Here is a 17,758-nt window from a genome sequence, read left to right on the forward strand (position 1 = left end):
TGTTTTGCTCCCTCCATCTTTGTTAAATTCTCACATTTACACCATCAGGTAGGGCCAGGGGCTGATAATTACATTTAAATGACATATACACGTGCATCTGTACAGAATTCCTTAAGAAACTATACACAATGGCAAACACATGCACACAACACACTTCTACACACCACGGAGCCATATGAAATAAGTTAATAGAGTGAGTCAGCAAAAGAAACAAGAGCCGAGCTAAAAGGGCTCTCACTACCAGAGCATGTCTTTCACCAACTTACTCAATGAAAAAAAACTAATGAATTATGTTCTTTACATGGCATGCCAAACTGATTGTCTTATTTAAAAATCTTCCACTGAAGATATCCCTCAGAAAAACTTGTTATGCTACTGAAAACCTTTTGACAGGCACCACAAATGAATGAGACAAGAATATTCCTCTCTAAAAAATTAAAATGTCAGTACTCACCGCGAGGCTGTCGCCGAGTATTTTCCTCCCACTCTTTCTGCCGAGCTAACACCGACTAACTCTTTAAGAACGGGAGCAACAAGTAGTGTACAGTGGAGAACAATGCATGTCTGCCAGAGCGCAGCAAAGCGTAAGCAGAGTGGAGACACACAGAGGTCCAGTCATCGGGCTGCTGCTCACATGGGACGTGGAGAGGAGGGGAAAAGAGGAAGGGTTAGCTATAGAATAGTCAAGAGTATAACTCGAGTTTGGCAGGGGGAGGGATCTCATCCTTCACTCCGCATGTCTTGCCCTTTTCCTCTCCTCTATCCAAAAATGTTTCAACATGTCTCAAATTTCTTCTCCTTCTCAAAAGTGGAGTTTTTTTCTGGCCTTCCTCTTTCTCCGTACACTCCCCTTTTCTTTCGCCATCTCTTCTCTCTTTGTTCTTACTGTCTTTTCATTGCACACACACAGACACACACTCACACACACGCGAGGGTCTCTTTGTTTTCTGTTATTCGGTTATGAACAGCCCTCCTGTAAAACTGTTTTGCTGTAAAAGTCAACAATGTCAAGCTCCACCTAGACACACAAGCAGCGCAAACATGCTAAAATAAAACACAGACACATGGGGGATCTTTACTAATGTAATATACACGTACATGTACAAAGTGAACCAGCTAACCGGTTGTCTGTTATGGTCATATATGCAATCACAGAAACAGAACAGAAAATTACAGGGCGACTTTAGATCCCTCTCTTTCTCTCTCTCTGATGTCACTCGTTTTTTTCCTGCCTTTTCACTGAAAGGCCCCAATTCACAAGTGTCCCAGATACCGCACTGTACTGGGGAAAGGAAGAAAAGTAAAAAGGGAGTCAGAGAAAAGAGTAACTTGATACAGTTAAAGCAACAATTATTTGAATGAGTCACTCAGCATTGAGGTTTGGGGTGTTTTTTCTTCTTTTTCTATGCTAATTTGTGAGAGGGAAAACGAGACCAAAGAGACAGATGGGGAGGAAGGGAAAAAAAACAATCTTCCCATTTTGGAAAACTTTACCTCCTGAGGACTCCTTGAGGTCATGGGAGAGGAGGAAGGAGAAACTGAGGGGATGACAGATAGTAACAGTGAGGAATGGAATGGCGGGGCAGACATAGGCTTGGATAGGTACCAGAGAAATGTCCTACATCCACTCGCCAGGAGATGGCTCACCAAAGTCAGTGTTGCTGACACAACCAAATAGCATAGGGTACGCCACTCTTTCAGACGCGAGGGTGATGGTGAGCAGACAATGACATGCTGGCAAATCAGAAACAGTGCACATTATTTAAGCAACTGAAGCTCAAAACACTGAAGCCATATCTAGAGGTGATGTGTAGCTGCTAAAAACTTGTAACTACAAAGGAGGAAGTCTATTTGGTCAGCTTGCATTTTCATCTGCGTTTCCAAAGCTGGTAAAGATGGGCTGGAGAGCCTGAGGCGAGATGTATAGCTCAACTGTAAAGACAAGCTGTGCAGCAACTCATTGCAACTCCTGCTACATGTAGATGTTTGAAGTGTAGCAGTGCAGCTTTGTCTCAACGCAATAAATGCATCAGGATCTCCTGTGTAAACCATTTCAGCTGACCTGCATCCTGTTTAGACCTGCCATCACAACGTTTAGAGAAGCAAACAAAGTGCAAGGGGTCATGTAAATGCGCAGCGAAGGACTTGCAAAAAAAAAAAAAAAAAAGGAAGAAGAAGAAAAGAAGAAAAATAAATAAATCACACAAGTGAATCTCAGGGATGTGCAGAGACCAGGGAACATAAACAGGCTGTCTTTAGGAGTGTATACACATACAGATGAAGGCAGACTGAGAAAATGTGGTCAACATTCTTTGTTCAAGTGGTTAGACAGCACATTTCCTGCAGATGAAGTTAAATATTTTTCATGTTTTTTAGCCGCTAGACGAGGCAGTTCCCGATGTTGCGTATTACACCTTCAGTTCAGATCAGTCAGTTATAACAAAAGCAGCACAAAGCTCCAGCCTTTAATACAGCCCATAAAACCTTCTAATGCATGAACAAGAGGCAATGATTTGTATTCTTTTAATTTCAGCTAGCAAGCTAGATACAAACCCAATGAGCATGGCCACTGCAATTGAAAAATTAAAAACAAAACAAAACCCCAAAACAGTTCAAAGGGGCATGCTGTAAAATAGCCACGCATACTCGAAAGAAGCTGCACAAGCAGGTACAGGTACATCAAAGGCATTCCACTGTTGCTTAACTGGCTTTGACTGCATGAAGTTGCAGGTCACTGTAGTTATGACAAACAGATATACTTTGATGACCTAAAGAGCAGTCCTTTCTAGTGTCTAGTGTTTATGAAGTATAGCTTTTGATCAGGATTTATTAAGGCTGACTGTTTAATTTATGTAGCCCAAAGCAAATAAAGCTGCTCTCTTGTCACAAGGGGTCACCACATCCAATAGCACTGCATTTCTGATTTGGTAGATTTTTTTTTAACAAGAATAGATTTGTCTCTCCTCCCAGGGAACTTTTGTTTGTCAGGTGAATGTGTAATCCACTACATTATGGCCTAATATATACATTTTTTCGAAATCTTGGAAAAAACCCAATATATTTTCATATTACAATTACTTGATCTGTTTATTGTTTGATTGTAAAGGTTTCATTTGCTGCTTCTTGCTGGACTCTACTCTGTCTTATACAGGGCAACACAGGAAAAAAAAACCCTCATTGAAACCCTCACAATCAATTAGTAGAATGTAAATGGGCCATTCAATTACTTTAAGCACTATCCTTGTTCCTCCTGAGGCAAACAATCAAACAGCAGACACAAATTAACTCTGAACAAGAGAATTTGTCTAAAATCCGATCCCCCGCTAGCAATAGATAGGCAGCATCAGAGCATGGGTGTTTCCTGTGCCCAAAACAATTTGTGACATGCCCAATTTTAATTGTTCTACCTTGGTTTGTTCATGTTGATTAAAAGGTTAGAAATAGGTTAGCTGTGGTGCAAAACATCTAAAATCTACAGGGGAAAAAAAGTGTTTCACATGCATGTTTTTGCAAGTCCCAGTTTGAAAATTAACAAAATATTTGCACTTCCAGCAGAGACTGTTTCTGAATACTGATTATGGTAACCAGAGATAACTAGACAGTGTACATTAACACATCGATGCCCACAGAGACAAGGCTCTCTTCACCAGCCAAGACTGGGTAATGAGTCTGAATACACACACGCGTGCGGGGACAAACACACAAAGAAATAAAGAGAGAGACGGCTTGAGACAGAGGGAGCTTCCAGAGCTTTTCACAGACAAAATAGGAGAGAATTTCACAAAATCTCAGGCCAAATGCCTGTGCGCATGCACACCTGCAGGGTTTTTTTTTTTTAAACGTATCAAAGGTTTTTTTGACAGCTCAACCATGCCTGACAAAATTCAAAAGCATTCATGAATTTTAAACAAGTGGTGGTTAAGGAATTTAGAAGCAACATCACGTTTAAAGCAATTTATATGCAAATGTGTGACGAGTGGCAGTGCACAGGACTGCAGAGGAATTAGCACTTGCTCATTGACTTAACTTGACCTGCTACACTAATATGGACTCCCATTAATGAAGTACCAGCATCAACCACCACAAAGACACATGAGAGATGTATATGAACAGTGTTTAGACAACACTCCACACCACTGTTTTCCATGCATTTCTTTTTCTTGATCTCCTTGACCCCACAGGAAGGGCAGTGGTTTTGTTGCCACTAGATGGCAGTAAAGTTCTTGTCTTATCCCCCCCCACACACAACCCCACACACACACACACACACACACACACACACACACACACACACACACACACACACACACAACCACACAGATACTAGTAGGCATGCCAGAATGGGGAGTGAACGTGATGAAAGACCACAGCAGAAAGCAGACAACCAGACTCAACCGCAGAGCACGTAGGATTGAGGGTAGGAGACAAAAAGTCCAAGGCTTTTCTCTCACACAGCACCACTGACATGTAAAAGTTTACAGCTCCAAAGACAGAGCTGGCATGACTGCAAAAACATGGCTCTTTCTGTCCATCAGTCCAGGTAGATTAGACTATTTTTTCAGGGTTTTTTTTTTTTTGAGTGACACCAGCATGCCTGGCTGTAAAATTAAACGAACAACCATTCTGTATCGCATATTACTATCAGTGCTGCAGGCTATGTGGGGGTTGTTGTGTTTTGATGAAGAGAGACAGACAAGCTGGAAGAAGCAGAACTCCATTAGTTTTAGCCTCGAGGATTTTGAAGTCACAGTCCCTGGACCCACCACGTCAAGCTGCATGATTTTATTTATTTATTTTTTTAATAGGGTTACCTTCTGTAGTCTTCTTACTGACCTGCAGTGAGACATGCTTGTGGATCTTTTTTTTTTTTTGTTTGTGTGGAGTTTGAAGATTTCTTGAATGAGGGGTGGATTGTTTATTTTACACCCACTCAGGTGCTGTGAATTCTCTGCACTAGAGAATGTCATTACGATTGAAGTTTTCGCAGTTATCAGCGGTGGACCAACCAAGATTGAGTCAAATTGCAGCTACGATGACTAATTATTATGGACATTTTCTCATACTTGCACTGCAACCCTCATTTTTTTCCCCAGACTGTCTTACTTACTCATACAGCTTTTTATTGATCTGTTGGTTAACTGATCGGTCTACCACTACAGACACCTTTGAACTGACTGCCAGGAAATTTCAGACAGATACGCATCGTTGTGAATTCACACCATGTTGGTGTTTCCTTGGCATTCACTCGTCCCAGATTTACTATAAAAGTCTGAGCAACTCTTAAATGGATTTTCTTTTCTTATTTTTTTTTTAAGATGATTTTTTTGGCCTTCTAGCCTTTATTGGGTAGACACATTGTAGATAGATGGGAAAGTGATGACAGAAAGGGGAAGACAAAGGGCCACAGGTCAGACTCAAACCCGGGCCTACTGCTCTCTAGGCAATATTTAATAGATTTTAAAGAATTTCGTGTCTTGGTGATAAGGACTTTTTCATGTAACCCCCCCCTCCAGTCAAAATGTAACCACATTTAAATACCTGTCTTCAAATAAAATTTGTGTTTTAGCATGTTAACACACCAAATAAAGACCATGAACATCACTATAATCTCTCACTTGTGCATACTTCATAGTGTAAACCTTTATTGTTTATCCTCTCCCTCCCCTTTCCTTCGGTCTCACTCACCTTACGGCTCAAATCACGGGTTTAGGACCATACCGTTCAGTCCAGAGTAGCAGAGATCTAGGAAGAGAGCTGATGATTGCCTGTGATTACAGTCTGGCCATCTCCTCTGGGCTCATCTGGCCAGGCCTAGCTAGGGTAACACTCTCCACACTCGAGTCATTAACTGGAGAGAGCCGGAGCGAGAAAAAGCTCAACAGGGAGGCGCTGACACGTTTCCTTCACCTTGACATTGCCTTGAGGTTATAGCACTCATTTCGTAGAAAAGTACAGTTCTGGGAGGTGAGATTCATAAGAATGAAAAGGGTTTCCGATACATAAAAGCTCTCTCTGTGTGAGTGTTTTATTCCCTCTGATCTTGCTGTTCAGCGTGCTCTGAACTGTTGGAATGTGTGTTGACAAAATGTGTTTGAAAGTAAATGTGTGAGAGAAAACAGCGAGAAAGAACAGTATAGATGGTAAAGCCCACCAGGGAGAATTTGCAATTTGGGATACTGTAATGGGAAAAATTGGACTCAACAGAGAATCTATGTGGACGTGCAATTGTTGATAGCTGCACGTGAATGAGCATATTCAGTCTAATGTGAATATGGGCAGCAGACACACACAAATACACACAAACTAGCCTTAACTTGATCTTATCTGTTGTCTTTCTGATCAGTCAGTTTTACAAACCATATGTCTTCTCACATTACCCACTACAGAGCACTAGCTACCTGCCAGTTGATCATTAAAATGAAACATTACATTTTTGCAAAAAGCTAAGCACATTAACTCAGCTGAGGTTTCTCTACAAACTGGAAACGTAAAGAGGGTTTTCCTTCCTGGGGAAATATGCATACGTGTTCTAAAACACGGGCAGTAAATCCATGTAGAGTAAGGGTTGTGAGTCTACTGCTAACTGACAGTTTTTTTCACTACATGTCAGTCAAAATACTGTGGAATGATTGACAGCCGCCTGTGGCTCTTGTAATGTGTCTGCTGAATTAACCTCGCGCTGCCCTCAGAGGTGCAGGTGATCCTTCCGCTCTCCCCGTCTCTTTCTGGTCTTGACGTGAGCTTCACCTCAGCTCTCTGGGGATTGAAGGCCATCCGGCCGTGTGTAATTAAAAGCGCATAAAGACAGATCAAGCTCTCCGCTGCTCTTTCTATTCAAGGCCTTGCCTCCAGGCTGAATCTGCTCATGTCCTGCTCGGTCAGGCTCCAGGGAACTCATTTATTAACGTGTTTAAAACTTTTATTTTGAGGAAAATGATGAATAAAATCTCATCCACAGGCTTCAGCCATGGAGAGAATTTAGTTTAGAGGTTGATAAATGGTGGGGAAAAATAAATTGAATGGAGGCAAAGCGCTACAATTCTATCCTTTACAGAAAAGTAATGACTGTCAAGCTATTTGATGACCGATTAGTAAAAATTTACACTTTGGGTATGAAGGACACTTGCATTTGAAAAAGTATGATATTATATTAACATACAGGGTGTATGAAAAAGAATAATCCTATTTTTAAGGGCTTTAATTCCCCAGCCACTCACCAGTCCCATGTACTGTTAAATAGGGGATTCGCAAGTTTCACGTGGTTGCCGGTAGGCAGCACAACAGCAGCAGTGGCTGCAGTGGCTCCAAACAGGCTCAGAATTATATGGGGCATGTTTGAAAATCATATAAGCATAATCCACGTGTCATGAAGGGGACACGTTGTAAGTTTTGCTATGTTAAACTTTATATTCAGCTAAGCATTTCAAAATTTACCGTAAGCTTCTATATCTATGCCTTTTGAAAAGGGATCATTCTTTATTTTACGCACTGTGTATCACACAGGCACGTGGGTGTGGTGGTTAGCACTACTGCTTCACAACAAATAGGTGCTGGGTTTGAATCTGCTGGCTGGAGCTTGCATGTTCTCTCTGGTTACTTCCACTTCCTCCCACAGTACAAAGATAAGCATGTTAAGTTCTCCTAAGATCTCCTCGTGATACTTGGCAACCCGTCAGTGGCGTACCCCGCCTCTTGCCCTTTGACAGCTGGGATGGGCTCCAGCCCAACCTCAACCCTGTTTGTTGAGCTTACAGTCACTGGTGTTACATAATAAAGTTGGATTCTCCATCCAGGCCACAGAGCAGTGAGCAACAGCATGTTGAACTCGGGTCAGTGGTCTTTCCCTCTTTTTCTTTTTCACCATCACATTTAACTCTTGCGTTTGTGTAGGCTTCACAAAATTCAGCCTGTCAGCACACACTTGTCTCACCATTTTTGTGGTGATTCAAACAACAAAGATGCACGAGACATACAAGTGTTTTCGTGTTTGTTTGTTTTTTACAACTCTGTCAACAATGCCGTTGGAAAGCATCTTAATTATCTTACTTGACATGGTGACAACTTACATTCCCTAATTTGGGTGGGTGTGTAAAACAATATTGCTTTTTGAGTTATTCTCTGGGGTTTCCAACAATTTTTTTTCCCAAACAAAGCATTCTGATTAATGTAAGAAGCTTTCACTTATTTAATACAGTAGCCAAATCTATCAAAGATGGGATGCATAGATGCATCTTGGCACGCTGCACGAGTCCCTTTGCCAGTCGCCGAATCAGCTTTAATCGCTGCTCGCCTCAGTTTCAAACGAGTAATTCAGTTTCTCTTCATGAGAACAGCGGAGGCATGCTGTTTTATCGGCTGAAGATGATTCATACCAGAACAATAAGATGAGAGTTCAAAAATTCAATTCTCACCTCCTCTGACTAGCGGCCCTTCTTGTCACAAATCTGATTATTTACACCCACGGTGAGCAAGGCTCAGCGACGTCAAAGTGATCACCCCTTCTCAGCAGCTACTGGAGGAAATGAGGGAAAAGCCGACAGCCAAAATTCTCCGGAGTTAATGCACAGAAGAAAGAGGCAAGAGGTAAAGCGCAGTTCATCTTAGAATGAGTGCTGACTTGGGTTTCAAAATTCCTGTGTTGGCAGTGGTATCCACGAACCATCTATACTCCTGAGGCTTTTCCACCGGGGGGAGGTTCGCAGAGAGAAGAAACAGTGTATTAAATAACCAGAGGTAGACCACAGTTAATGATGTGTTGTATATTTTGCAGACACTGTGATTGTACTTTGGTAAAGTCTTGTATCTGGAAGGTATGGTGGTTTAAACTGTAGTGGAACATGGAGATGATGGTTCATGGGGTCTATTCTGGGGAGACTGACATTTTGTTTTCTTTCAATGGGCTGTAACACGACTGATGGATAACACTACTAGGAAATGATTCCAAAGGTTCCTGGAAAAGTAGAGGTTTCTCCGTTTTGTATGGTTTGGGGTTATAAGATAAATGATAGTTATCCTGCAGCAATTTATACGACTGTGGGTATAGTCTGTCCTTTTTTTTTTTTTCATCCTTGAATTCAGTAATTCAGTCGGGATAGCCTGTTCGTAAACAACGTTTTCTCAAAGGAGCCTTCAGGAGATAAATAAGATTTTACAAATGGCTGTTTATTTCATGAGCTGCTAACGGTTTTGCATTTTTCAAAACCAAATCGAAGGACATCAACCCGATGATGTGCAATCGATGCATATTTATGAGAGTAATGCGATAGCCATTTAAAATAATCAATATTTCCTACCTTGCTGATAACCAAGGCTGCTTATTTATGGAAGCCCAGCCATGCCCTTCAGGCTCTATTGGAAGGTTTGTGTCCCTATAAATCACAGCACATGCACAGACCTGTGTATATGAACCTCTACACACCTATACACACAAAGACGGTCTGTGATGGCCCTACTGGGTCAGAGACCCCATTACTGCGACAGGTTCCAATCTTGTCCAATTCTAGCCAGCGTGGGCCCACAGATAGAGCCTTGGCAAGGGGTTACACTCACAAAACACTGGCATTAACATTTGCAGGTCTCCAGAGGAAAGATGGGGGGAAGAAATGGGGAGAAGTTTGAGATTTATGAGTGTGAATAGAGCGTGCTTAAATTGTGTGAAATTACAGTCATAGAGTGTGCTGGTGAGAATTGTTGAGTATCACCATTATTTACCCACACCTACAACCCCCACAAAGAATGAGATAGGGGTGCAGGCTTCTGCACTCGTTCTAAGGTGAGCTTATGGCTTTCATGACAAAATTAGGTCTCCGGAGGGAATGGACAGCATTAGTTATTGCACAAGACAGGCTGTATGTCCAAATTGTGCGATTTTAAAGGTTTGTGCGCTGTATCTGATGGACAGTTGATCAATTCTCCAGCTTTATTATTTTGGCTAACGTTACAGTAATCCCTTTCTAACCTTTACGGTATGAGGACTTAACGTTAACACACACACACACACACACACACACACCCACCCACCCACCCACCCACCTCGGGTCATGGAAAGCCGCAGATCCTTCCTGTCAGAAACCCTTTGTGTGAAACATGGACACCCAGCCTGAGCTCTTCCCCTTTCTCGCTCCATCTCAGTTCCCTTTGGCTGCGTTTAATTACAGATAGAGGGATAATAGAACAGCGGAGGGCCAACCTGCCAGTAGAGGGGAAATAAGGGCAACCAGAGGTGGCCACACCAGCCAGCACAATGTTGGGATTAAGAATCACCCCTTTCTGGGAATGCCCAACGTGGGCATAGACCCCTTACCCTTCCATTAAAGCCTGTCAAAAAAAGATTGATTACCGTGTCTTTATACAAGAAAGAACCAAGCTCGAGGCCCACAAGCTGTGCACAACGCCTGAGCTGGTGATAGCTTACTGACAGGGTGAACGTGGGATTCTGTCAGGGACTAGACCCTCGGATGACATTATTCAAAGAGAATGAATGAAATAACAGGTAAGGGGTAGAGATGATTATTAGGCAATGTTAATACCATGCCGTATAATGTCAGTGTGGTCTTTTCCCTTGGTTTCTCAAGGTTAATTGATGAGAATAGATTTTAGTGCTGGGGGTTTGTAGTGTTTGTTGGCAGGATGTTTTGTAACTAGCCCTGAAGCAAATCAGTGTCCCAGAAATTCCATTTAATAAAGATTAGCTTGCTTTCTTACAGACCTCATTCTCCTCCTTAATTAAAAGATGGAGATAAAAAATTGGTGGGCTCCAAGTATCAGAAAATATCCTCAGGACTTCTTACACAAAACACAGCTCAGCGCCCACATGAAAGGCTGGGACTAATGCATATTTAATGCCAATGGGAAACAGCTTAGATCAGTTCCTTTACTGAGAGCACTGGGAAAACTGAAAATACTCCTACTGTAACCCTCTCTTCCTTAGGCTGTGTGAATGAGCGCAGCACAACGAGTACACACACACACACACACACACACACACACACACACACACACACACACACACACACACACACACACACACACACACACACACACACACAAAAAAAATTGTGCTAGCTTCAGTAGGTTTATTCTACTTCATTAAAGAATGAAATGGGATATTGAGTGCAACAATAACAGTGACTTTAATATTTATAAAATAAAGCCAAAGGATATATCTCCCAATTTTACTTATTAACATGAAATTTACCTAAGACTGCTGTTATGGATTGACAGTACGTCTCTGCAAAATGTGTACAATCTTATCAGGTCTAATGATTCTGTTTACGATCAGCAAAAGTTACCTGGGTGCCCAGAATAAAATTACAAATAACAAAACATTGGGCTTTTTTGCAGGGTATATTACTTTCCCAATCAGATACTTAGTCTGAAAATACTTTAAAGGCCCATGAAAAAAAATGTTACCACCTAAACTAGAATAATCCTTTTACCATAGGATTGTTTCAAGTTCTTCTCAACCGCACTGTACTTTGTACTGAAACTGCACCAGAGGCCCACGGCATTCTGGTCACACAGGAAGCCTTCAGCCAGGAAGGAAAGAGCCATATTGAGTGAATCCAGGTGTTTCTTGATATCAAATATTCACTTAATAATCCAGCCATCAGATTATAGATTGTTATTTTTTTTTTTTTTTTTTTTTTTTTTTTTTTTTTTTTTAAACTGGACAAACTAATAGGGCTGTAGTCACATTAAAAAAAAGGTTTGTTTTTTTCCCCCTAACAAACAGGCTACAAGAGGCAAATCAGGGTGAGTTACCCAAACTATTAGGAGATTCCTATGTCAAACCTATTTATTGTATACTGATACTGAACTTAGTTGATGGCCAAAAAGTTGATTATAAACTTAAGAAGTTTGCATTTTGTCATGGGAATAAATTATTCATACTGAATAATAATAATAATAATAATAATAATTATGAAAAAGGTCATGACCTAAAGATTTTTTTTAGTAGCCTAATCCTCTTCCTTAATGCTAAAATGCTCCAGCAGCTTTCATGTTTAAACTTTGGGGATTTTTGTCAACATATCAGAACTGGCATATTTTATTATGTTTGGTCTACTGATCATTTTATTTACTTATCATTTAAGTATTAAAATGATGGAGGACTGTGTGGGCTCAGAATCTGTTGTTGTTGTTCAGGTAAAAAAAAAAGTTGCAGAGTTTTAAGTGATAGTTCATTATGTTGATTATTTAGGCTTATGAGGCTAAAGGTGCACTCTAGTTAATCTAGAGATATTGCACCCTTCCATGATAAATCCACTGGCTGAAGAGAGAATACGATTTTAGCCGATCAAGATGTTCTTTGGTTGACTACAACCATACTAAGGCGCTGCATTTGTAAACCCACTGAAAGAGAAACACCTTCCTTCTTTTGCTGCCTGCTTTTCTCTGCCCAAAGCTGCTATGTTTTTTGGTTTTTCTATTTTTTGCTCAGTCTTTTCTCCGTCCCTTAAACTCTCGCACCGATGCCTTACAGACACGTTGCCATGGCAATTTTCACTGAAATATGAAGGCTGGGAATGTGAGAGTAAGATGAAAGGAGCTTAAATACATAATGCGTCTCTCTCTTTTGATTTGGCTTCAAACTAATGCATTCAGAGGGTGACAGCCGATCACGCTGATTTTGTATCACTAAGTCATGACAGGTTAAAAAGATAACATGGGGAAAACATCGATGCACAAGTCAGTCTCATATGAGCTTGGTTATACACGCTTCCACAAAGGAAGCATTCACCAAAATTCCTTGATTGAGTAAGATGAATCCTAGAGTTACAATTGTGGTGCATTAATAAGTAAACCAACTTTTCATTCAACTTACACATTCAAATTCTGCACTATTAATAAAAAAAACATGTGCTGACAGGCTCACTGTGTAGACTCCACAGCCACATACATTATTTAAACCACACACAGGATACATTTCATTTATTAAATCAAAAAGAAAATCATGCTCTTCCTTCTTTGAACTTAGTTTAGTCTTTATGAGGTGGCAATCCTTATGAGTAAGCCACAGCTGTATGGTGTGCAAAGGAAGCAGATGGAAGCTTCTATACATATACAAGGTCATGGTGCACCAGCAGCAGAGCTCATCCAGCAGGTGGCTCTACTCTCTCCTGGGGCAGCTAGCAATAAAATACAGAAGAACATCTGGTGTTCCTGTGTGTGTGAGGAAATGACACAAAACACACCGATACGCACAGCTGTATTTTCTGGATCAGATTTCCACTCTGCCAGAGTGACTGTCTAGCGCCTTCCAGTCCCCTGAGCACCACCAACTTCATTTTACATGCATCAAGAGTCACAAGGGGAAAATGAATGCAATGAAAGTCTGCAAACTGCTGTACAAACAGCCTGTCCTTGATTTGATTAAGAGTGAGAAAAACAGAGCTCTGTGCTACAGTTTGGTGTCGGCATCCTTTGGCTTGTTGAACTTCATGGTGAATGCAAAACAGAGCTTGAGGACCCTTGGGGTGCTCCAAAGTACTGGAGAGCTCACATAAATGCATACTGCTCTTCAAGAAGGGCAGATGCACTTGACATTTTTTTTAAACAAATATATTAAATGTATACAACAGTGAGTAAAAAGATATCCCAAAACCTTGTTCCATCTCTAAAAAAAGAAAGAGAGAAAAAAAAATTCTCAATCAAAGAGTCAAATAAGGAGGCTGATAGATCTTCCTACAACCAACCCAGAGCACAGATCAACTTGCCTTACATACAATACATTCACTAGAGGCATGGAGGATTATATTGAGACTCAATTCCCTCCTCCAATCCCACCAACTCCATGATAATTATGCAAAAATAGAAACTCGTTAACACAGTAAATATCATGACCTAATTTCACTGAGATTGGGATTTGGAATAATTGGAAGTGTGCATGTGAAACTATAAGGGCTGACACGTTAATGGGATTTACGCTTTACTGTAACAAAACCAATCTATGGGATACTACTCAATAAACCGCACCCTAATGCACACTCACAAAAAGGCCACCACTCTGGATTCATTCAAATTCTTTACAACCAGTTAACCAAGCGCTGCAACATCTGAAACAAGGGAAAATCAAAGCACATGTTTATTCAGATGTGTAATGTGTGGGCAACGTTTGCTGAAGGACTGCCTAAGAGTGACACATAAACACAATATGCATAGGCATGTTCGCAAGTGCGAACAGTGCATGTGTGTGCATGCACTTGCAGCCCTGTGACTGAAAGTGTGTGGGTTTGTGTGTGTAGTAATGAGAGTGTGGGCAGTAATGAGAGGTTTTGTGGAGCTGGTTCCACTGCAGAGCCATGCTGGGTACACTGTATTGATCTGCTCCACTGCTGGGTGGACTGGAGCTAGATAATGATGACTATCTGTGATTTTCCTTTCTTGCCCTCTGTGTCTCCGTCTCACTTTTCCGCCAGCTTGCATGTCTCTCTCTCTTTAAAAATACACCGGAATTGCATTTAATAGGCAAGCTGTTAGTCTTTAATGCAGCAATTCCTTCTATACCAGGCATTAGCCTACGTGCGAATGTACATGTGAGCGTTCGCGACAGAAAAGCCTGAAACACACTTTGAGAGACATTCAATAATGGGAATTTTGATAAATACTTGTCAATCTAACAACATCTCAGTGGACAGAACTGTATTTTTCAATTCCATTTGATTAAATATTGCCTTGTATTTGGTCCCCAGCAGCAGCAGCACAGTTCCAGTAGCTCAGACAAAGTGCAGATTCAGAGCGTCAGTTCTCAAAGGCTTGCGCCTTCAAAAGCACCAGACAGCTTTTATGTCAGCATCAGCCAGCCTAGTCAAAGTCTTTTTCATGTCTCATAGGCAGCAAGCAATTTATGAAACAGCACAGCTATTTTTTTTAATGTTTCCCTTTCCTCTCAGCATTCATGAATGAGAAAGGGCTGTACTCATAAACATATTTAATTAAAACGGAATACATAGTAAGACAATGCAAGAAAAAAAGAGACTTATTTCAAAGAGGACAAAAAATCCCAAATTAAAGATCAAACTTAAAGCCAATTTTTCCAAAGAATCTGAAGCAGATTGTTAACTACAACCTCCAGCTAGCTGACTGGTGTTGTCTTTATTCAGTAAATCTCAGTAAATCACATTAAACACAGTACAGGTGCTGAACTTTGATGGTTCTTTGCTATGGTACAAAGAGATAGCGATCAAAGAAAGAAGAAACTGGGGCACACACGGAAAATAAAATCTTGACATGTTCAAGGATGAAAGCAATCACAGATCAAGGCCGTTGATGGTGACTAACCAATATATAGATTGATTGATTGATAACCCCCTGATCAATATGCTGATTCTGGGGGTGGGGGTGTCTAATTCCACATAAAAGGTGCCTTTAATCTTTTTGCTCTCTTTTGAAACTGCATTATCTAATCAAACACTGAGCCACGAATAACACAGACATCAGTTTGATGAGAAACCAGCACTGGCCATTTGTCATCCACATCTCAGGCCTGTTGACAACATGCTCAAACATCCTCCTCCTTCACCACATCACCACCCTGGACTGCTCTTCTAATGTGCCCATCATGTCTGTTCCATGGCTGGCTGGAGCCAAGATTAATTGCCGGTCTTCGGTGATGATTGGGCGAATAATGCGAATAATTGTTTGCTGGTAGCCAATAATTGGATGTTTCGCATGTCTGTCAAGTGATCGCTGAATGGTGTGAACATGCACAGGGTTTTGCCAATGAAGGGTTGATAGTGAAGTTGTGTGTCATTAATAACATGGCTGCTTTCAAAGGAGTGGCAGAGAATGGGATTTTAAGGGTAATGAGAAATGGATTTGGAAGAAGATACCAAAATGCCAAAGATAAAATGGTATTGATTAAATAAAATAAAGAGAAGTAAAAACCTGGTCTTGGACTTTCACTTTTAGATTTACCAAAAATGTAATATCTGCAGCAAACACCCTCCCATATGCTGCAGATGTTAAAGAACAAATATTAAAGAACACATTTTTCTCTTATTCATCTGTAGTTGTGTCTCCTGTAGGTTATCCATCTTTTTGTGTTAACTTTTAAGACACACCAAAATAATAACTGGAAAGAATCCAATTTTGCAGTGCTCAAGGACAGATGTGATGACCAGAGAGGAAAACAATCCATGTCTCTACACTGACTTTGCTAGCAGACAGATTAGACAAAGACATTCTTTCAAAAATTTCAAAGACCTAAACAATGCTCCAAAGTTACCATCTTGTGTGATATAAAACCAGTAGCATTATAAAAAAGCTTAACTTTTCAGCAGTAGGCCCTTGTGCTGCGCTACACAAAGTAAATACAGGGCCACTATATTGACATTAATATTGATACCAATACTTTTAACTTAATAAGGCAGCTTATGTAAGAGAGCTTATGTAGGCAGTGTGTCATTACTTATGGGATGAATCATCACTTTCCAGAGCACATTTTAATGACCTCTAAATCACTGTAATTTTTAGTTTCCACAATAATTAGTTAACACAACAAAACACACCTTTCAGCTTTCATGTGCTCTAAACTTGGGTATTTGGGGGGCAGAGTATTAATTGTGCCCGTCTCTGAAGGACCAACTTCTGCAGTTTAAATGTGCTATAGGGTATAAATAACAGACAAAAGAAGGTTCTAATATTTTTCATAGTGCATGTTTGAGTATTTTCTTTTCGGTTACAAAAGAATTCTTAATTTAACACAATTCAGTGGGCTACATACTGAGTTTACAGGACAGAAACTGTTCCAGTCACGCTAGTAGCAATCTGATACCAACAACAGCACTGGTATCGATATTTTGATCTATCCACATGGCTCTAATGTACAGCCAGTTTTGCAATTTTAGGGTAGCACGGTGGTTCCCTCACAGCAATAAGGTCCCAAGTTTGACTCCATCTGGTTGGGATCTTTCTGTGTGGCGTTTGCACAGCTTTGTACTTCCATTTTTGTAAAGCTACTTTTGACAACATCTAGCAAAAAGAAAAATTAGCGCTTTCCTTTGCTCCTCCAAAAATACTGATAAACTTCAACGTTGGAATAACGCTGGAGATTTTACTTTACATTTTCCATCTCTGATCAAAAGGAATCAAGTGGTGTCTTCAAGATAAGCTAATAAGTTTGTGAAATACATAATACTTAGTAAACCAACACCCCCCACCCTTTTGTGTCTGTGGATTATGGCTCAGTCACAGAGTAAAATTAGGACGGCAACCTTCTTGCATCCAGGAAAAGAGGGGAAAACAACAACAACAAAAACTCACCAAAAACAGTATTTGACTGGTGACTGCATTGAATTAATTTACTAAAAGACAGATTGCAAGTAGCTGCAACGACCAACTGAATAGTTGCAAGTACCTGCAGAAACCACTTTCAACGGCATGGTCATCTGATGGGGGACAACCAGTTTCCAATTCAGAGTGACCATACTCATTCGCCGACAGATCAGTTTGCAAATAACCTCCTTCTAATTTATGAATTGCAGATTTATAAAATTGCATACATGTTGCAATCAATCGAAGCCAGTCTGCTTTGACGACTGCGACTTATCTGTGATGCATTTTCTTTGCAATTGCAAAACTCAACTCAAATGGTTTCCTACTGGTTGTATTCGGGTTATATTCCTATGTAAAAGCAAGGTTGCTGAGAGCCTGCGTACTTTTGCTTTCTTCACCATACTTGAGCAACGATGTCACTGACATTATAAATAATCACGTAATATAGTATATATTATAAAAGCTTATTCTCAAACTTAAC

General features: G+C 40.6%; 1 protein-coding gene across 6 annotated transcripts in view; it reads right to left on the reverse strand.

Moving 5' to 3' along the window:
* Window positions 1–17,758, reverse strand: part of sash1a (SAM and SH3 domain containing 1a) — a 164,913-nt gene that overhangs the window by 69,405 nt on the left and 77,750 nt on the right. Inside the window, exon 1 of one of the 6 annotated variants that reach the window (XM_026143340.1) lies at window positions 455–1,158. The exons of the other annotated variants lie outside the window; for them this stretch is intronic. The gene's annotated coding sequence lies outside the window, so the exon portion shown is untranslated. Of the gene's footprint in view, window positions 1–454; window positions 1,159–17,758 lie in introns of those variants that run through there. 6 annotated transcript variants of the gene reach the window in all.

The sequence above is a fragment of the Astatotilapia calliptera genome, chromosome 15 (assembly GCF_900246225.1).
Source record: "Astatotilapia calliptera chromosome 15, fAstCal1.2, whole genome shotgun sequence".
NCBI classification, from domain to species: Eukaryota; Metazoa; Chordata; class Actinopteri; order Cichliformes; family Cichlidae; genus Astatotilapia; species Astatotilapia calliptera.